The sequence below is a fragment of the Triturus cristatus genome, chromosome 8, assembly GCF_964204655.1.
Source record: "Triturus cristatus chromosome 8, aTriCri1.1, whole genome shotgun sequence".
Classification (NCBI taxonomy): domain Eukaryota; kingdom Metazoa; phylum Chordata; class Amphibia; order Caudata; family Salamandridae; genus Triturus; species Triturus cristatus.
The window spans coordinates 856,561,334-856,583,628 of record NC_140591.1 but is presented as its reverse complement, the minus strand read 5'-3'; the positions used below and the strand labels follow the sequence as shown (position 1 = coordinate 856,583,628).

General features: G+C 40.6%; 1 protein-coding gene and 1 long non-coding RNA gene across 3 annotated transcripts in view; one reads left to right on the top strand and one right to left on the bottom strand.

Moving 5' to 3' along the window:
* Nucleotides 1-22,295, bottom strand: part of LOC146805170 (E3 ubiquitin-protein ligase TRIM39-like) — a 476,909-nt gene that overhangs the window by 73,072 nt on the left and 381,542 nt on the right. The window lies entirely within an intron of this gene.
* Nucleotides 1-22,295, top strand: part of LOC146805171 (uncharacterized) — a 31,739-nt gene that overhangs the window by 4,787 nt on the left and 4,657 nt on the right. The window contains exon 2 of one of the 2 annotated variants that reach the window (XR_014967798.1): nt 2,490-2,600. This is a non-coding gene — a long non-coding RNA (uncharacterized LOC146805171). Of the gene's footprint in view, nt 1-2,489; nt 2,605-22,295 lie in introns of both variants that reach the window. The other variant, XR_014967799.1, reaches the window with a different exon arrangement.

The following is a 22,295-nucleotide window of genomic DNA, read 5'->3' as shown; positions in this document are numbered from 1 at the left end:
TCCATATTTGTGCCGCTAAATTTGCTAATCCATGCCGCTATATCCTGGGGGGTCTGGATAATGCCTAAAACCGCCATAAAGAGTGATTCAGCATTATAAAGCAACACTCCCCCACTCCCACCATCCCCCTTCAGTGAATCTGGGTGCAATAAATTGACCAATTATTTTTCTAACCCATCGTTATTTTGCCAACTCTGTCACCTCAGATTAGACACAGCAGTATGCAAATCAGCCTCTGTCCTGCAACAATAGGAAAAGTCTAGTCCAAAGGTCATCTCTAATAGAGACCACAATCAACCCAAGTCTGGTTTTTCAAGCATGCCCACATTGCTGAATGAAGAATGTGCGGTTTGGGGGGGCGTGGCTTAGCGCCCAGGGAGCATGGCGGCGTCTTCGTGAGGCTCCGTGGACCGGTCGGGAGCTACGCATCGCTTGCACTGCCAACACAGGAACGACCAGCAGAATGCCACTGTGAACTGCTGCCCTGTGCTTGAGGACCCCAGGCGCTTTTCTTATTCGACCATTGTTGCTGCTCCACAGCGGCGTTCTCGTCACAGCCGCCATTTTGGGTGCGCGGACGCGTTGTGAACGCTTCTTCACGGACCTGATATTTTTGTTATTAGTACCTACGAACTGCTCTCTGAAGTCCTGTTTGCCCTCTATGCTTTCAACTGTATGGGGCCCTGAATGTTTTACTGAATGACAGAGGAGTGGCTCATTCTGCTGCTGAATGCCTCATTCTGTTTGCGGCCGCCATTTTGAATGTGCAAATCGCGTTATGGATGCAATCCTTTGTTTGGGGCCTAAATGAGTTGATTCCAAACTCCTCTTCCTGGCGCACGGCCCTCCTGTAGTCCTGTGCCTCATTTCTCATGTTATTCAGCCTGTCCTCTGAAATGTTGGAGGTGCAACTCTGTGAAGCCTAACTTCTTGAATGATATTTACTTTCTGACATGGTCTCATCATTTACTTGGACGTTCACCATAAGTTGTTCTCCAGCATGGACTACCTAATTGAATTTTTGCAAACGAAGCGTCAGCAGTTATATTAATTTATGAAGTGATTTACAATAATTTATTGCGCTTGTTTGCACAGTCAACAGTGTAACAAACCAAATTCTCCCTGCAGCATGCAAACTTCTTTGATTAAAGGCCTTCCTTAAATTTTTACACCCTTTTTCACTGATTATTTCTTCAAATTCTCTTACTTTGGGTCGTACAGTTGCTATCTGGCTGCTTGCTCAATACTTTATTGTTACTACTTAATTTTTTGATGGGTAGGACGAAGGACTCTCTTTTCACTTCAACTAAAACAAAACATTCTTTCATTAAAATTTGAAACTCTTCTCTGCACTCTCTAAATTGGAAGACTCTGGTTTATTGCCGTCAGAAGCTCATAGCACAACAATGGACTCCGCGCCAGCAGTTTCAGGGAAGACTAACGTAAAACGTTTGAAAAAAGATCCACCTTCACCACCCAAATCTTCTTCGCCAGTCTCGATGGAGCTATTGCTACAAGAGATAAGAGCTCTCAGACCCTTTGTTGAAGAAACAAATTCCAAATTACAAGTCTTGTCAGATAAATGGTCTCAACTTGATACGCGACTTAACACCGTGGAAAAAACTGTGTCATCTTTCGCTGACATCTCTAAGAGTATTCCATCCTTACAGTCATAAGTTTCTACACTTCACAAGCAGATTGAGGATCTTGAAAACCGCAATAGGAGGAATAATCTACGTTTATATGGCCTAGTGGAAGGCGCAGAAGGTACAGATCCCATTGGTTTTTTCAAGACTTTTCTCCTTAAGATACTTCACCTACCAGATGCCCCTGAGCTGAACATCCAACGTGCCCACCGGCTGGGATGAATTTCCACCAACAACGCTTCTTCACAATGTCCAAGAGGAGTCATTCTTTATTTTCCTGAATATACAGATCTACTAAAAGTTATTTCAGCCGCTAACGCTATCCAGAAGATTTCCTGGTCTGGTTCAACTTTGTTTTTTGCGCAGGATTATTTGAGGGCTACAGCCGGCAGGCGCAAGGCCTTCCTCAACATGAGATCCGATCTACGTTCAATGGGAGCTAGATATGGTCTCTACCACCCATGTCTATTCAAAGTTACTTATAATAACAATACAACTTCTTATGAAGATCCACTACGTCTTCAGAGCTTCATCAATTCACACAAGACTGATCTTTTGGATTCATCGAGACCTTCTTCTTCACATTTCATATGATGTTCTTGACTTCCGTATTTGTTTTCATGCCGTTCCTTTAAGCACAGGAACCTGCTAACACTTTCAAATGTTTTTATTTCCCCTTTCTTTTTCACTGTAGTTTAGTTTTTTTTTCTAACTCCTTGTTAATAGTTACACAATTAAGTACTGGTCATATTGTTATAAGCTCAAGTTAGTTTGTTTTTCAAGTATTTGTTCATTGTTCTGTATTGAAACTTGTGCTAACTTTACACTTCTTTGTTTCTACAGTTTTGTCCTCATCATAGTGTGGCTCCCCCCCCCCGGTCCAGTTCAGTCTCCTTTCGACGCTTCGTCTGCTCAATGTGGTTCTACCTAGCCCCACACCCATGTTTCCTTTATGTAGGTATGTTTTTTGTTTTGTCTTTTGTTCTTTGTTCTGTTTTGTTTATTCTTGTCTATGTCTCTTCAGGTGTCTTTATTAATATTATTCTTTTGCTATTCCTTTTGACTACAAATCTCTCTTTCCTCACACATCTCAGCGCTTTTTTTCTTCTATCTCTTCAATATTTTCATAGTGCTTTTTCATTTCCTCTTCAGGCCTTGAGGGAGTTATCTCTTCCTCTTCTTTTACTTGCCTTCTTCACTTACTCTTCTTTTCTAGATATTTATATTTTCTCCTCTTTTTTCTTCATTCCTATTTCTTCTTCTTTTTCTATTCCCACATATTTACTTTTCTCCTCCTTTCGATCTTTGTATTATTGGCACTTTTTGGCCTTTTTTACTGTCCTAATTAATTGGAGTTCTGTTGCTGGCAGTTATCCCTTGATATTTCTCCTTTTCTTCCGCTTTGACTTCAGTGTCCTATTTTTATCTATTTTGTTGATTTTAATACTTACATTCTTTAAACTTATTGATTTGGACTATTGTCTTATATTGCCTTTCTCTTTTTGCTTCTTAACAATTTATGTCACTTAAATTAATTTAATGGAATATTAGGGGCCTAAACTCTCCTATAAAGAGACAAAGGGTTTTGACCCACCTGGCCAAGTTAAATGCTGATATCGTTTTTCTCCAAGAAACGCACCTTACTGATATTGAGTCATTGAAATTGAAAAGAGGTTGGGTGGGTGAGGTTTATTTTTCTCCTGGGGATGGTAAACGAAATGGTGTTGTAATATTGTGCCGCAAATCTCTCCGAGTTACGTTGTTATCACAAGAATCCGATGTTGAGGGGAGATGGCTCATTGTTAAGTTGTTACTAAAAGATGTTACCGTTTCTCTTCTTAATATTTATGCACCTACCAGTGGGGATGTTTCCTTCTGGTCTGCTTTAGCCAGGCAAATTTCTAATTGCATTGAAGATAATTTTGTACTGGCAGGAGATTGCAACCAAGTGTTTGACCCCTTTATAGATAGGAATTCTAAAGCACCTTTTGTCCCCAACAAATCACATAGGTTGTTTACTCACACCATTACTCAACATAAATTGTTAGATGCCTGGCGTCTTTGTAACCCAACCACTAGAGAATATTCTTTCTATTCCCCGGCCCATCACACCCAATCAAGAATTGACTATATCTTTGTCTCCCACAATATTTCACAATCCCTCACATATGCAGAAATTGGTCCTATTCTTCTATCGGATCACGCACCCATCTCAATTGGCTTCGATGTATTGCCCAGGAATGATGCTCCCAGAAGATGGCACTTCAATAATGTTCTTCTTTTAGATCCACAGTTTACCACATCCTTTACTTCCTTCTTTATTGATTATTTTGAGAGGAACCACACAGACTCCCTATCTCTTTCAACCATCTGGGATGCTTTCAAAACCTCAGCAAGGGTTTTATTATCAATTATGTAGCAAGGAAACGTAAATTCGCACGTAAGAATCTTACGGACCTCCTCCAGCACATTAAGAAGCTGGAAGATTCCTATTATACATCTAAATCGGAGGATTGCTTAAAATCCCTTATTAATGCCAAGATGCAATTTAATAGGAAGTCCACCGATGATGCTTCACTTTATTTGCTGAAATCCAGTGCGAAATTTTATGGGGGTAAAAATAAAGCAGGGAAAATTTTAGCCAACTACTTAAAGACTCGCCATAACAAATTAAATATTGAGTCCGTCTTTGATGAGCATGCGGTTTTAAAATTCAAAGACGCCGAAATCTTAAATGAGTTCTCTCTTTTCTATAAATCTTTATATTCTTCAGAAACCCAACCTACAGACCATTCTCTATTACAATTTTTCTCAACCATCCAAAGACCCCAACAGGTTCATCCGGATCTATCCCCCTTGGAGTCCGATCTCACTCAGAATTAACTGTTGGAAGCTCTCCGAAAGCTTAAAAAAGATAAGGCACCTGGTCCGGACGGTTTTACTGTTGAATTTTTTGTTCATTTCTCTAAATTATTGATACCCAAATTACATTCACTTATTACTTCTTTTTATTCCTCCACTAGTTCTTCCAGTTCTTTTTCGGAGGCCCATATTTGTCTTATCCCCAAAGAAGGTAAAGACCCCAAATACTGCAAGAATTATAGACCTATTTCATTGGTCAATATTGACTACAACATTTTTTCTAAAGCTTTAGCCATACATTTAGATTCTTATCTACCAAACTTGTTAGGAAATGAACAATTCGGCTTTGTCAAGGGGCGTGTCATCATGGACAACACACGACTCTTTTTTGATGTTTTATCCAAATCTTCACATTTTAATCACTCTTTGGCAGCAACTGCGTTAGACGCCGAAAAGGCTTTCTACAGAGTTGAGTGGAAGTATCTTTTCTACGCTCTTAAATGGTTTGGCTTTGGCCCTAACTTTATAACCCTATTATCTCTCCTTTATTCTAACCCACGTGCCGCAGTTTGTGCCAATGGCCTAATTTCCCCTTTCTTTAATTTAGGCAGAGGTGTGCGTCAAGGTTGTCCCCTTTCCCCCTTTTTATTTAACCTGGCTCTAGAACCATTTTTGTCCAAGTTAAGTCAAAACCCTACTATACATGGTTTTCAAACGTTAAATGTTCATCTCAAACTTGCAGCCTATGCCGATGACATTTTGCTCTTTTTATCTAGGCCAGAAGACTCAATTCCAGCTTTTCTAGCGGAAGTGAAATCTTATTCCCTTATATCTGGATACAAATTAAATAATGATAAATGTGAAATTTTACCGTTAACGGCACATACTTTTAGTTCAGACCTTCAAGCCTCTCAGTTTAATTGGAGCCCAAGCTATATTAAATATCTAGGTCTGTATTTCACGTCCTCAATTTCTAATACAGTAGCTTTATGTATGAACAACTGTATTCAAAAGATTTCTTCTTTGACTTCTAAATGGCATCCCCTCTACTTACCTTGGTGGGGTCGCTTAGATACCATGAAGATGATGCCATCGCCCATTGTTCTCTATACTATTGCCAACATTCTGGTTCCAATTGCAACTAAACTATTTAAGAAAGTTAATTCCATTTTATCCGCTTTCTTATGAGGTAAGAAGACACCTCGAATGTCTGTACAAAAGTTAACTCGCCCTAAGTCTGAAGGTGGAGTTAACTTTACGGATTTCCAGGCTTATCAGAAACCTTTCTTACTACGCCAAGCTTCTTCTTGGCTGCTTGACTCTATGGACGATTGTCCTCTCTGGACTTTAAAAGAACGCCTTTTTCTCTTTCCCTATTCTTTCCGTGAATATCTCTCTTTTTCTCGTAAACCACAACCCATCTCTACTCCTATAATAAAATACACCTCCAAGCTACTTGATACATCTTCTCACTCCACACGCATCAGTGAGGATTCCTTTTTGCATTCTACAATTTGGCATAATAAGAACTTACTGATCAATAACAAACCTTTTTATTGGAAGAGCTGGAGAAATAAAGGCTTGATTTGGATCCACCAGTTATTTTCGGGTTCAGAATTTCTGCCCTTCGCTACACTTAAGCAGGCTTTCTTTTTACCGACCTCCTTTATCCATAAATATACTATGCTCAAGAAAACTGTGCTGGAATCTTTTTCCCATTGCCTCACTACACAAGATACTTCTACTAATCCTGAACCATCCTCAGGACTTCATACCTTATTAATGACCAAACCTAAAGCTTCTACTATTTATAATCTTTTGCATGGCACTGATATTAATGTACAGAAGACTAAAATTGAAGTGGCTTGGGAACAAGACGTTAATACTTCCTGGCCATTATCATTGTGGAAAGACATATGGACTAAAATACGCAAATCCTCTAGAGCAGCAAACACCAAGCAAACATTATTCTTTATTTATAACAGGCTTTTACTTACGCCAGCTACACTATGTAAAAGATTCTCAACTATCCCAGATTTATGCTGGACTTGTTCTTCCCCCAATGCTGACCTTTTTCATATGTTATTTACTTGCTCGCATGTTCACAATTTCTGGAAGCAAGTATGGTCTCAGATTAACTCCATTTTTAATACCACATTTTCCTTTTCTTTTGCCCACATTTTTCTTGGTTGTCTCTCCTCCATTTGGGATAATGTTTCTCTCAATGTTAAAATTATTGATTTATTATTAGCGATTGCTTTTCAACAGATCACCATTAACTGAAACGACTTTACGAAGATCTCCTACAAGGCTTGGTGGTTTACTGTTTGTCACAACCACAGATTAGATACTGTTTTTGTATATCCCCCTCAATTGGCTATGAAGCGTGTTGATTTGTGGTTGCCAGTCACAACATATATTGACACTAGCGCCAAACATTTCTCTCTACCTACTCCTTCTCAACAGGAAGTTCTCAAACCGCCTTGACTTCCCTAATAGTTCCACATTGTTTTATATAGGTACTTAAATGGCCTCAATGTTTCATTTTATTTGGCTCTGGTTTACCTCAGTTGTGTGTTAATAGTCCAATTCTTTATACTTCTCATGTAGTATATCTGGAATGTATTGGTGTATGCTTAGTATTGTATCATTTTCCTTGACACCTTGTTTTTCTTTCAATAAAACTATTTGAACTTAAAAAGAATGTGCGGTTTGGAGTACGGCTTGGGTTATGCAAGGTTGGACTGGAGTAGGGTGTCTGTTGGAATGAGGTTGGACTGCCGCCCACCTATTCCAAAATCCCAGGAGAAACTAAACTGTCCAGTGTAGAGAAGTGGTTAGAAATCAAAAACGTGCTGTTTGGAGGAAGCATGATGTAAAGTCACTTATTTCTGGGGCAGTTTGTATGTGTTTATTTCCATATATCTCTAGAGCTGCAGTTATTTTTCCTTTAATTTACATCTTTATTCTTTTGATTCCTTCCCTTTTCCTTTCCTTTCCCTTTCCTTTGCGTTGCTTTACTTTCTGTTTCTTTACTTTAATTTATTTTCCGTCCTTAATTGATGTGTTATGATATGTTTCTGGGTTTGCTTATTGCCCCTGCAGAATCTGTTGTCTATGACTCTTTGCAAAATAGAATGATTTGTGAGAGTTTCATTTCTCTAATTCATCAACAGTTGATTGTGCTCAGATGGGGGAAAATTTGGTACTGAGCACCTTATAAAAGTCTGTAATTCACATTTGCATTACGGCGGTATCAATTAGTGGAGCCTATGTTTGTGTGTTATACACATGCACCCCCAACCCCTCCCACTTGGGTCTTGAAATGGCCCAATTTCTGGAAAGGCATTCTTTTAACAGTGATTTGTGAAAACATTTCAAACAATTCCTCATCTTAAGCTGTTGCATTTTTAGGTCGAGTCTGGGCAGTGCATGCGCTGCTCTGCGAGGCATGCTATATTCAGAAAGGGACTTGAAGTTCAGCCCAATCTCTGCCAATATTTTTCATTGGCTTGTGTCGTTGTCCTTTGTAAATACTGGCTTCTGATTCGTTAATAGGCTTGTTAGTCCCTCCTTAGTACCGCCTTGTCTTCATTTGAAACCTCCCATGAGGACTGGCCCTTTTACTTCTGTTGTTACACTGTATGTTTTATTTAGTCTGTAAGCGCTATTTTCATTAATGAGTTTTGCCCTACTGCAGGCACGACGTGCTTTCCTGCAACAATTCCAAGCAGCTCGGGACGATGGCGTATCGCATTGACAAGAGTTTGGCTAGGGTTTCAGATATAAGTTAAACTATTGCTATTATGACATTAATCAGGGATCGAGGGTGAAATAAATAAATAATGTGCTGATCCTGTAGTAAACTTCCATTCTTATGATTACGATTGCCAGCTCATTATTTTGATGTCACAGATGATACAAAAATGAACAGTCACCTAAAGCCCTATTTTCAGCACTTATCTGTACGTACTTCGAATAGCAAATATAAATAGCAAGCACTTTTAATTGTGTTCTAGGGCGGCTTGAATGATTTCTGACTTATAATTAAAGGGAACAAAGACAGAAAAGTCACATTACAAATGAATACATACTTTTTTATTTATAACCCCATTTAGTGTCAAGACAATGTCTTTGCAGGCTCTTTAAACATACATGGCTTGCATTTTTTCTATTGGCAAACCTATTTTATATTCTTTTTCATGAAATGCATTTTCACACTACAGCAGTACAAGTAAAATACAAATGTAAGGAATAGGCAGAGTGGGTGCCCAGAGAGTAATGGAACCAGCCCTCAGCAGCACACACACTGACCTACAGCCCCATGTAAATGAAGACAGCCTGGAAATGCACTAAATAAACATAGCCGCACTTCCAGGCCATCTTCATATACATGTACTTGCAAAGGCCTTTGTGACCCCCTGGGAACCCATCCATGCACCCCCCCCCCCCGCAGGGTGGCGCACCCCCCAGTTTGAAGACCTCTGACCTAGACTGTAGTTGAGTGAAAGGGTGACTGGTCTAGAAAATGCAGTGAAACATTTCCAGTGAGAATGTCAAGATCCTGACCAAAAACTGAAGTTATGACATTGAATGGTTCTGAAAAAAATTATCTCTCTCTCATTGTTATTAGAGCCAAAATCACTTTATGATTTGCTCCATCACAGAATTAGCTAACCGTGTATGTGCAACATCTTAGAGGCACTGGAAGTAGAGGTGCGGGGGAGTGCTTCAAATAACCATGCTGGAATTCAGAAAGTAAATGGGCAATAAAAATGCTTTTACATTTTGTTTTTCTCTTGTCACATTTGATGTGCCTTGAAAGATAGAGGTCACATGTCAGCCTATGTCTTCTGGCAAATTGCTGCTTATTCTGCTAACATCAAGATTGATGTTTCATTTTCTATCTTTGAATGCAAATTGAGAAGATTTTGTAAAGTGAACAATCTGACTTGTTGGAGGCATGGGGAGTGTGAAAAGAACAGCTGTGGAGTGTCCATTTTTTAACACACACCAACATTGAAATACTTGTAAATGAAGGGGCATACTTACCAGTGGTTATCGCCACCTGAACATCACTTTTTATGAAGTTCTGGTGGCGATAACCCCTTTGCCTTATATACGTGGCTTAAAAGCCCCATGAAAATAATGCCTCTTTATCGCAGCACTTAGCATGAAAGGGGCGGGCAACGGGTGTTGCAGTGGGAGTTCGGCCGCAACACCCATTGCTTTTTGACACTGCCCCCTATTTACAAGGCTGGCGTAAATATGGGGCAGTGCTAAAAATAAGGTCAGGGAAAATCCAGTCTTAAACTGGCGCAACGAGGAGAAATGATTATTTTCTCCTTGTTTGTGCTGTTTTTATCTATGCTGCAGAATACAGCACACACAGAAAGAGCAAATGGCCATTAGTGATTGTTCATGTGCAGGAAGGTGTCCCTTCCTGCACATAAACAATCATTAGAAAATGATGAGTTGCAATTTCTATATGTGCTGCATTCTGCAATACATATAGAAGTTACTAATGGCCATTAGGGATTGTTCATGTGCAGGAAGGGACACCTTCCTGCACATGAACAATCATTCCATGCAACACAGGCATCCTTGCGCTATGGTGCAAGGGTGCCTGTGTTGGTGCTAGGCAGTTAAATTTAGCATCAGCGCTAGGGGAAACACAGGGGTGCACTGGATTATTGTAAATACTGTGCATCCTTGTGTTTTCAGAATGTTGGAGCACGGTGTTACCAATTGTGGCGTAACTCCGCAGTCCTCCATTCTGTTCTAAATATGCCCCGTAGTTTACAAATATTTCAAAATATATCAGCAAATTAAGTACATTACTGGTTATCCAGAAGTATGATGGAAATATAGATTTTAATCGGAGCAAAACCAATCAAGACACTTTACTTAGTGATGCACAAATGATAAATATTTGCGGAAACAAAATGTCCACACATTATTTTTTGTGCCCTCTATAGTTTTGTCATTAAAACCGCACATCTGCGCACATTTAGTGACAATTGCAATGGAAAATGTGTATTCTGTAAAGGACATTTCACTTTCATATCATGCTTTAGTAATAGACTTGCTGCAGTAAGCTCCAAAATGTCCCATCAGCTACAAACAACACCCCTACCACCAGTGGCATAGCTAGACCTTGTGTCGCCCGTGGCGGTCTCTGCTTTTGCCGCCCGCAGCAGCCACATGTAAGAGTGGGGGGTGCTGGCGATTCCTGTGACGGCCACCTCATGCCGGCCGCAGGCAAGAGCAGGGGTGGAGGCCGAACCCCCAAAACATGTGCCCCCCCTTGCTACGCCACTGCCTACCACTCTCCTGCTGAATGGACATGGTTTATTTGCTACATTTGTCTCTTTGTGTGACATTTGGATTTTTCACAACTCACCTTACTTCAGTGGTGTAACATGGAATGCAGCACCTCTACTCTGAAAGGTGTTCCAGCTCAGCTGCAACATTTCTACTTCTCTATTTTTAATAGTAGGCAGTTCTACAGTACTGATTTCTAAAATGTCCTGTACTCTGCTGCCCCTTCTTGGAGCGGAACATACCTCTTTGGCTGGCATTATGGATTGCTACTGTGGATCATGATTACAAATTATTTTTTTACTTTAGCGTCACACAAAGGGCAATCAGTGCATTATGTGTAATGGAAAAGGGAAGGGGCTCTTAAAGGGGGGGGGGGGGTGACTTAGGAAGCATAACTAGTAACCTTTTCTAACAGCAGTGGCCTATGTAACTAAGGACATGGCCTACCTAGAATTCTGTTCTTGAAAAATTAAAAAATAGAGTCTTACTCGACAACAAATAATCGAAAACTGCAGGCAACAAGATATTTATTTAGCAGTTTATATAGCACCATTATCCTGGCCATAAGAAATGAACCAGATAAAATTAAAGGGAAGCAATCCGCATGCTGCAGAAGGCCTCCGTCATAGCAGCAAGATTGAACGTTATCACAATAACTGGTGTTACCACAAGGATGTAGGATCCATGGAGACCATAGCAGGACTCTCAGAATATTACCAAGCATCACAGTCAGCAGCGCAAGAGAAGGAGGTGACTGCAGTGGAATTATTTATCTTTCTTTGTCAGAGAAGCAAAGCTTATTTTAATACCACAGAACTCTCATTCGTGGCCCAAAATGTACAAATGAGCATACCATCCCATCGGTCCTCCAAAAGCGCGTTGGCGCCTCGTCAGGTGTATGAAGCTCTATATAAACGTAATCAAAGCAATGCAAGCCATAAGCGAACAACAGCAGCAATAGGTGTACTGACCAGTGCGCGGCTCCTCCGCTAAGGCGGAGGAGCCTCGCGCCACTGCTTTGAGAGCAGTGCAACAGAAAAATAAAATAATAACCTCGTTATTATCATTTTATTTTTCACTACAGGCTGGGTTAGGGCGGGGTGGGGCTGGTGTTACAGGAGAGAAGTGATTTGCCCACTCCAAGGGTGCATGACTGCTTTTACCGGCCCTCTTGGGCGAGTCAAACAGTTCTGTGTACTTTGCATCTTCCCTACCAGGCTTGCTTTACATAGCCTGGTGAGATACATGCAAACGACTGTAGTCCAGAGAAAGATTCCCCTTTTTGGCACATATAAGAACTTCACACACTCAAACACATATAGAACCAATCAATCACCAGAACAAGACACCAGAGTCTAGACCCAGTCAGATATTCATGTCGATAGAATCCATGTATTTTATTAAGAATAACCCTAAATATTGACACAATTACAGAAATTATGTAGCAAAGTTAAAAAAGTTAAAAACAGATCTTGATATTATGTTCAATAGATATTGCACAATAAACAAACAATAAAAAACAGTCCAAGACATAGGGAGAAAACAAGTAAGAAAGATGTTTTCTTATCCAAGTGAAAAGGAAGACATAAGATCCGGATCAACTATTCTCCTATGCAATGATACAGATATTTGATTATTTGGAAAACAGATGTCACTCTATAGTCTGCCTTCTATGACTTGCGTCGACGCGTTTCGGTGGAAGTCTAGAGATAAAGGACCACATTCTTTAGGACAAATATTATAGTCTCCCGAGGAATGTACATTCAGTCTTATGAGTTAAGCGGTACATCCAAAAGAGTAGGTACTAAAAGGATCCTTGTCCTCTTGTTTCTAGGAATGCACTTCTTTCGGTAGGGTCATATAGGAATTGGCCACTGGTTCTGCCGTCCTGTAATTCTGTGTTTGGTTAGGGTCAGGATAAAGAGATATATAAAAAAATTTATAACTGGGATCCTTCAGCGATGTGAGTTGCCTGTGTAGTATCAAAAGTTGCTGTATTCTTTTTAGGTGACCCACTGCTGGAGTAAGATTACTTCAATCCCTTAAAATGCTCGAAATGTCTCGGTTTCACATTAATCACGAGATTCTTTAATTTCCCGCTCCACAAGCGTGAAAACCTCGAACCGGTCACTGGATAAAAGCGTCTTATACATGCAAAGCCTCACAGTCATCATCAGACCAATCACAACGCTGCATTGCAGCATTGTGGTTGGCTTTGGGGAGGGTGCCTGTTTGCTTCCTGCTTCTTGCTTCCTTCTGCTACAGAAGCAGAGGAGAAGGCGGTTGAAGGAATTGAAGGGGAGAGACGGCTGGCCGGCCAGCCGGCAGCAAAAGGTAACCCGCCACCCGGGTCCTCAGCCAGCATCCACCACCAGCCACTGGTACTGACAAGGAGCGATACTTGAGTACATGTCCCAGCAACACTCATACATTTTTTTTCGTTTGCCCTTACACTCATCTCAGTCGAATAAAAATGTACTATGGAAAGCAGTGTGTAATCACAAGCAATTGATGCCTGAGCTGTAGTTGTCTGTGAGAAGTGGATATTTGTACTACTGTTGTGATACTGCATCTTTTCTAGAGGGGAGAGAACCTTGTACTGTGGCTGCATTTTGTGAGAGTCGGAAACTCATGTTGTTGCTATCATGCTGTGCCAATTGCATAAGGGATTGAAGCTTGTACTGCAGTGCCTGTGCAATGCCACTTCTGTGAGGGAGGGAAGGCTGCTTTGTTGCTGATCAATGTGTGCCTGTTCCACGAGGGAGGCTTTCACTTGTGCTTCCCAAGCTTTGTACATGTTCTCTGAGGGAAGAATGCTAGGACTACTGCTGCCTGAGGCGTGCCTGTTCTGTGAGAGAGGAGAGCTTTCATTGCTGCTGCCTGAGATGGACCAGTTCTGTGAGCGAAGTAAAGATCCTTTGATGCTGCTCGGTTTGTACCTATTCTGTGTGAGACGATTGCTTTCGTGGGTGCCCTCGAGTTTCTGTGCCTGTTCTGTGATGAGAGAAGCTTGTCCTACTACTGCCATGGTGTAGCTGTTCAGTATTGGAGGGAAACCTGCATTGATGCGGCCTGGTATGTACCTGTTCTGTGATAGAGCAGCATGGCTGATGATGTTTGTAATGTAACGTTTCTGTCAGAGACAAACGGCTCCTGATTCTGGGCGAAGGTGCTCTGCCCTTTCAAATTTAAAAGGCATGGTGATGGTAAATACACCAAGTATTGATAAAGCTAATAGTTCTTGCTTTTAGAAAGTTAGAGTTATTGGCATTGTAAATGAAGATGTATTTTACCCATGTGTTATGGAGATGAGTGGATTTATGTGGTGTGGAGTGGAACTATGTGAGTTGGATTGTGATTGTTAGTAGAGGAATTGTAAAGCATGGAATAGTGTGGTGTGGAGTCAATTTGTGTAGTGGAATTATGTGGTGTGGTATGTGGTGTGTTGTGCAAATTGTGTTGTTGAGTTGAATTATGTGTTTTGCTGTCAAATTATGTGGTGTGGAATGGAAGTGTGTGGAGTTGAATTGTGTAGTGTGGAACGGTGTGGCGTTGAGTGAAATTATGCTGATAGGAATTATGTGGCATGTTGTGGAGTGTATTAATGTGGATTGTTGGTATGTGGCATACAGTGGTTTTATGTAGCGTGTGTTTATGTTATATTGAGTGGAGTGTAATTATGTGGAGTTGGATCATGCTGCGTTGAGTGATATTATGTGGAGTGTAATTATGTTGGGTGGAGATTTTGGAGAACCTGATGTTAGGCCCAGGATGTAAAAACTCTCTAGTTTTAAACTGCTAGCACACATTTTTTGAGGTTCTGTACACAGAATATCTTCTGCACCTGCCTCCTATGAAATGATTTATAAATAACAGAAAGAAACGTTTAGCTCGCGTCTGTTCTGTAGTGAAGCAATTGTGAAAGAAGTCACTGTACCTGTTCTTTGTGGCAATGTAAAAAAAAAATTGCTAATGATCTTAAGGAAAGCTGCCAAAACAAATGCTTTTTTTGGTAAAAGCGCCTCAAACAGTGCTTTCATTTTAATGGTGGGCATGCCTCTTTCTTTAGACGCGGCTCGTCTAAAGAAAGTGGCGTGGCCCCTATTGATGTGCAAGCGCGTCATGGGTGCTTGGAAACAACAAAAATGAAAAGTGAATAAAGAGTAAAAAAAACATTCACCCGTGTTCGGCGCCACAAATAAAGGCGCGGCCGACACTGTTGCGTGCTGTGCCATTACATTTTTAAAATGTAAGCGATAGGAGAGAGGTGTCCTGCTTGTGAAAACAATTTAAACAAAATAGTGCTCAGAGGCTGTAATTAAAGCCTACTGAGTAACAACACACATAAGAGGGCCAGTCCTTATGGGAGGTTACAAGATGAGACAAGGCAGCACTTCGGAGGGACTACTAAGACTATTGACCAATGAAGAGCCGGAGTTTACAAAGGACAATGATACAAGCCAATGAAAAATATGGGCGGATAGTGGGCTGACCTTAAAGTCCATACCTGAATACAGCATGCCTTGATGAGCAGCGCATGCGCTGCCCAGGCTCGACCTAAAAAGATAGAAGGAGGAATCATACAAGTATATACAAAGGTATTTTTCTTTCAGGAAAAGACAGATATGGGACAACATTCACTTACCACTGTCCCATTCTTAGTTTTCAGGGGCGACAGGAGACCCATAGCAATTCACTAGTGCAGAGGGTACTCCGTACAATTGGATTAGTTGCCACCATTATTTAAATATAAGTATCCTACTCAGACCCAACATTTCTCCTAAGAAACATGCTCGATGTAACTCTGACCTGTCTGGGCTCTGTCTAGCGCTGCATGAAGGTATACACATCTATTGAGGCCTGATCGCAGTGTCGGTTCTAACTATGAATACAAGTTATGTGTTTTTCAGAAAACTCATTTTCTGATGATATTAGAATCTTTAGCTTGATTTCTACATTTCCCCAGCACTGGGAGCAACTTGGCCCTCGTAGCCTATATTATTGTTCTATGCCCTTTCGCTCACACTATCCCAGGTGAGTGGTGGCGCTTGTTAGTGGATGGATAGAGAATAATCTTACCTTCAAACATTAAGTTCCATTAATTGATTTTTTCTGTTTTCACCCAGGTTGGCTTTTTGATCTGTGTTTTTATATCTGTCCTAATGAAGACCCGCATGCCAAACCTGGAAACTATTATTAGGTGTTAGTTGGGTCGAAACGTCAACATTCTTTCTGACCTGAATTGTTTATCCCTATTCCTTTTGGTAACGAGTCTAAATTCCTGGATCGTCGACCTTTACTATGGACTAGAATTTATATAAAAAAGAGCATACAAACAGGTATTTATTGGCTCTTTGTGAACTACTTGAGCCATTTTTCGCAACTGAAAGAAAAAATAATACATTTTTATAAACTTTTATAATGTCTCCTTAAGTCTTTTTTTCTAAATGCACTCTGCACATGAGCACTACCACATTGCACATTTTTTCACGTCTATAGAGCAACATACTGCAATTTATATATATATGTTCTTTGAAAAATTCTAATGTAAAATATAAAAATTATTTCATTTCTCAAAGCAAACTGAATGTTGTATCTCTTTACTCTCCTTCGCAAATATCTAGTAATAGGATAATTTAGACGTAATTCAATATTGTACTTTTAGTCACTAGGACCATCCTGTTGTTTATATCGATTGATACCCAGGTCCTGTTGACTTACCTTGGGTTATCCTATTAGTCTGTAATGGTTGCTGTCATTTGGCCCTGCCACATCCTAACACTCCGTTTAGGACGGGATGAGGAAAAAGAAAACGGTAATGAATTTACTGCATTACCATTTTATTTTTTTTCTCTAGGGGCATTTCAGTGGGGTGACGCTCCTCCGCTACAAAGGAGAAGCCGCCCCTGGGCTAAGTAGCCATAAAAGGATATCACAATACAAGACACATTTTTAAAATACATAAAATGTCAATAAAATCATCGAATAAATACATAATGCAATAACAAGATAATTTGATCAACCAGCAGGATTAATTCAAATACAGCTAAATATAAACAATCATGTGGCTATTTAGTTATCATTGATATTGGCGTTTACCAGTGTTTTTCAGATTCTAAGGGCTTGACCTACATAATTTACAACACATAAGCAACAAAATTCTGAATCTAAAAGCTGGAGATACTGTAAACATTCTTCATAGGATCTTGAGACAAAAGTGCCTAATAATGTGCGTTAATAATGCAATCTAGGGTAAACATAAAATTTACAAAAAATATGAAGTGTGCTAAAGACTGCTGGGATCTTTGTCAGAGGAACATAGCAGTAATGAATGAAACCAGTAGCCTTGCAAGGAAAAGGCCACTAGACAGTGCAAAGTGCTAAGTCTCAGCAGTGTCAAATAAAATCTATGCTCGGTATTAGTGACCCATGTTCTGCCCCTTCTATATGCTACAAATCAAGGTAACTCAAAACAGAACTCAAACCATGGTACTTAATAAGTCTACATTCGTTTTTTGTATTGTGTAAAAGGGATTTCACTAAATGTTTGGTGCTCTTATTAATTGTTTCGGGAGAGTCGAAAATATGTGATAAAACAATGTCTGTGAAGCCCCTCCTAACATAAGCGTGCCGGGGGATGGTAAAGGCTCGATCTTGTTTTAAACAGTCACCTAGAACCTCATGTGAAGAAGTGTGCTGTGAATGCCAGATCTTCACCCAAATAAGTAAAGGCCTGACTTGACTCAAATCCTCTAAGAAGAGGAGTTCAACCTACAAGTGGGCAATGAGACTGGCCGTTCTTTTAGGAATTGCTAAAAGTCTGCTCAAGACGTATTCTCAATTTTTTGGAGATTATTGGGAATGGTGCAGCCCCAAACCCCAGCCCTATAACACCCCTGGGGGGACATTTGGATTTTTACAAATTAAGAAGTTCCTTAACATTTTTCTGTCCCAACTTCTATGAAAATCTAAAAATTCAATCAATTGTCCCAGCAAATATGCAAGTTCTTTAATCTAGGAGCTCTTCCCAAGCCAAGTGTTCTGAAAAAGTAACACAGAGCTATGAAGCTATCAAGTTTTGTAATTGACATTCCGTCAATGTTAAAAGAACATGATTGAGACTTTTTAGGACCAATGGTCATAACATGCGATTTCTGAGGATTTATTTTCAGGTTGAGGTCCCCCATAAAGTTATTAAAAGTATCAAGAAGTAATTACAAATGGTTAGCGGTTCGAGCAATTAAAACCGTGTCGTCCGCGTGTAGTACTAACGGTACTGGATGGTTGCCAACTTTTGGGAGGTCTTTACCTTTAGCTGTCAGTGCAGATTCCAGAGCATTTACAAAGAAAATAAATAAAAATGGGGCTAGGATACAGCCTTGATGCACGCTCTCAGTGGGATTAAAGGGCGAAGTACAATCCCCATCTAGATTAAAATGCACCTTTCCACTGTGCAATAGTGCAAAAAAGTTTATCAGGGCTGGGTCAATCTCTGCGCTACTCATTATCGGCCATAATTTTCCTCCATCAGCCAAATCAAATGAGTTTGAGAGGTCCGTAAAGTCTATGTGGAGGGCCCTACCTCCAGCTTGTATGCATTTTCCTGAAATCAATAGAAGATTTAAGGTTTGCTCCACTGTACCAACCCCTGGACGGAAACCATATTGTGTCTCTGAGAAAAAAATATTCTCGAGTGCCAATTTCTCCAAAGATTGTAACAGGACTCTCCCCAGGATCTTAGCCAAGGAGTCCAGAAGGGAGATAGGTCTATAACTCGATGGTTGACTTCTATCTCGCTTTTTAAAAATGGGGGCAATTGTAGACTCCTTCAAGGAGTGAAGGATGTTGCCTTTCACTACCGGGCGGAAAACGTTAGTCAAAAGGGGTGCCCAAAAAAGCAGGGTTTTTTCTATAAACATCCAGAGGGACCTCATCAGGGTTAGGAGCCTTACCGGCGGCTGACTGTAAGATCGCCCTTGTGACGTCTTTAACTTTGATTGAACTGCACGGGGCTAAAGTGTCTAGGTCTGTGGAAGCTTGGAGCTCTGGTACTGACTTAAGTGCTGGAACGTGAGACAAGATTTGTGCATAATGTCGGACCAACTCCTCTGGGGGAATGTGGCATTCTACTTTAGGAAGATTATCCTCAGTGAAGTAAGATCTTTTTATTCACTTCCCAAAAGGCACTGAAGTCTCTAGATTGAGCTGCGGCTTGCAGCTCCTCCCAGGCCTGTATTCTAATGTGCTGATTCCTCCCGGCTACTACCATGGATTTATATGTAGATCTACACTGTCTTATAGGTTCACAATTTTGTGGAGTTTCCTTTAGGAAACTCCTTGAACTGTTGAAGTGCCGATGTGCATGGTCACATGCAACCATTTGAAAGGGTGTGGATCTTTGCATTTTGACCTTGTGGCCAACAAGTTTGATGCGAAATTGCAAAGTCACTTGAAACTGGTCGTCACTTCTTCGGCTTTGGGCTCTTCTGATAAACAAGGCATTCCTTCATTATAGTTAGCAAGAATAAGATCACTAAGGAACTTCTCATGATCCACTTTCTCGAATCTTAAGAGGATGTCCCTGTTTTTAGAGAACTGTAGGTCCAGGGCGCTACGCGTATTTAGTCTGATGCTACCACATGTCAATTTAAGTACCAATGGGTTTTGATCACTGATCAAGAAAGTTAAAATATAGGAGCCCTGTATATATGGCACAAAATGAGGAGAAAACAGGATAAAATCAATGGAAGAGCCTTTTCCTTGGCCAGTGAAGGTTGGAGGAATTGGTTCACCATCTTAAAGGAATCACTGTTAAAAAAATGATTATATTACATGATACACTGGTTTAGAGTGGACCCATAGGGAGAGTGGCTAAAGTTTGTGAGATGTTCTTCATTCTAGTCAGATACCCCGCAGACCCCATGTACGCCAAGTGAGCAAGTGGAAACATTAAAATCACCAACCCATAAAATGGCCCTTATCTGGTTATCTCAAACAATAGTTGCAATTCAATTGATCAATTTCAGCTATCAGATCAATTGGACGATTAGAAAAATAATTGAAATATAAAATTATGAAAAGAACGTCCAAAAACCCAGTAGATGATAATCACAAGATTTGAGAGCAGGGAGTGTTAATTAATTTCGCAGCTTTTAAATTCCAATTTCCTAATGAAATGACGGCTCTCCTAAACCCCCTTTAGATCTACCAGAGGTAGAGGGTATCAAGAGTCCACAAAATGATTGAAACCCATCAACATAGAATTTGTCAAGAACCCAGGTCTCCTCACAGCAAACAACATCATCCTCTTTGATTAACTCTAGCCAATCTCTATTGTACAACTTGTTACCAATGCCTGCAATATTCCAAGATATGAACTTTAAAAAAATCTAATCCAGTGGCACTCAAATTCACAGGATTGATTAAAGGCGTGTGGAGATGGTTTCGAGGAATTATGCCCTCGTGGGTTACAGAACTAATACTGTTGGTAAGGATAGCGTGTGGGCCTTGGAGTCAATCAATGTCTGACAAAGGGGCAAAGAGCTCAAAACGATTTTCCTGAACAAAAGAAGGAGTAGGCTTATAGGTTGAAATGAGAACATGATGTATGGTAGTACAAGGTGAATGACATATTAAAGTACAAGGTACTGGCCTAAAGTGTGTCCGGCAACAGAAGAAAACCAGTGGCAACGCGTGTCAGTTACCGCTAGCATTTAGACAATAATTCAGTCTGTGGAGAAGCTGACTTACAAGTCGAGGGCTTCTAAAATTTATAACAACACAATCACCCCTCGAAAGCTTGGGTATATATCCGAGCCAAGCCAATTTTCTTTCCAGGATAATGTCATTGGCGAGGTTTATGGGCCATCCTGAATTCATTTCGCACCAATGGGAAACTTTGGGGCATATTATCAATGGCCGTGCTTAGCGATAATAATATTATCGCAGGCTATCTCTGGAATTTATTGCCCTCGTACACGTTATTACCAACGCGTTTCTCCAGGGCAATAAAAATTCCAGAGATAGCGAGGTTATTCCTTTTGCAGGGAACATCGCTGGTTTTCCAGCGATGTTCCCTGCAAAACGGTGATAACCTTGCTGATATGACCCACAGGGTCGTATCAGCATAATCCACCCCCTATGTTAGGGGTGGCTAAGTCATGATTTTTGCAGGCGTTAGATTTTGGCGAAAACGGACGTTTTCGCCAAAATCTAACGTGTGCTAAAATCATGTGGGCTGCCTTGTAAATATCACAATGTAAACATCAGCGATATTTGCAAGGTAGTCCATCGGTGTTACACCCAGTAACGCCCACTTTGCATCTCATTGGAGATGCAAAGGGAGGCGTTGGGGAAAAGGGTGCTAACATGCGATTATGCATGTTAGCACCCTCTTGTAAATAGGGCGCTGGGTTTATCTCTGCTTTTTGGCTTTGTAAGCTAAAGCCCTTGTAAATATGCCCCCAAATATTTTAAACCTTGACAGTCCTCACAAGAGTTATTAGATGCAGGTGAGACACCCTCTAGTATGATGACGTATGGAGTACATTCTGGCAAAAGCTGTAGAAGGTCTACTAGGTGTTTATTTGAGGGAAGAGAGCTCCTTCCAGATAAATTGTTACAGGGACAAAGATCCTTGACATCATCGAGTACTTGTAAAAGGTTTGGGGGGTCCCTAAGTGGTCTACTCAGGTTTACAGGGTTCAAGGTTGATTGTGCAGAGAGAGGTTGCCTTCGCATAGCCGGAGTTGGACCAGAGTTGACCGGAGGGACACCGGAACCACTGCTTTGTGCCATGTGCTGGGTAGGCAGGTGGTCCAAAAGGTTTTGCACTTTGTCATTTAATGATTTAATTTGTGAAAGGGCATCTTGATGGATATCTTTTAGAATAGCCTCCAAATTATCAAAGAAAGGTTTACATAATGCCTGTAATATGGAACTAAGTTCTGCACTTGGTATGAGATTGATAATGTGATTTGGGGTCAAAACGTTCTGTTTGGTGCGCAGTCGTTTTGCACCAATAAAGTCCTTTTGTATGTTATCATTTCACCTTTTCCACTTCGCCGGCAGGAGTTTAATGGTCAAAGAATTCTGGCAGTTTGTGGTATTCATGGGAAGATTAGTGGGAGAATTGTGGTAAATATCAGATATTTTACCTAAAGTCTCCGAAGTTAGAGCTGTTTCCGGGGCCAATAGGCTGTCTTGTCTGGAATTCTGGGCAACTTCCATAATGACATCAGACGATATTGTGGGAGTAGCCCCTTGAGGAGAAACTTGAGTAGAAACTGGAGGATGACAAGAATCAGTTGTGTCAATGATTTTTGCACTGCATCTATCCAGCTTTCAACAATCTCCTGTTCAGATTAAATAACACCCATGACCGAGGACAAATATGTAGTGATTGGCGGCATGCGGCTTGCACTTTTCGCTATATGGTTTTTACGAGCAGAAATGGGCTTTTTC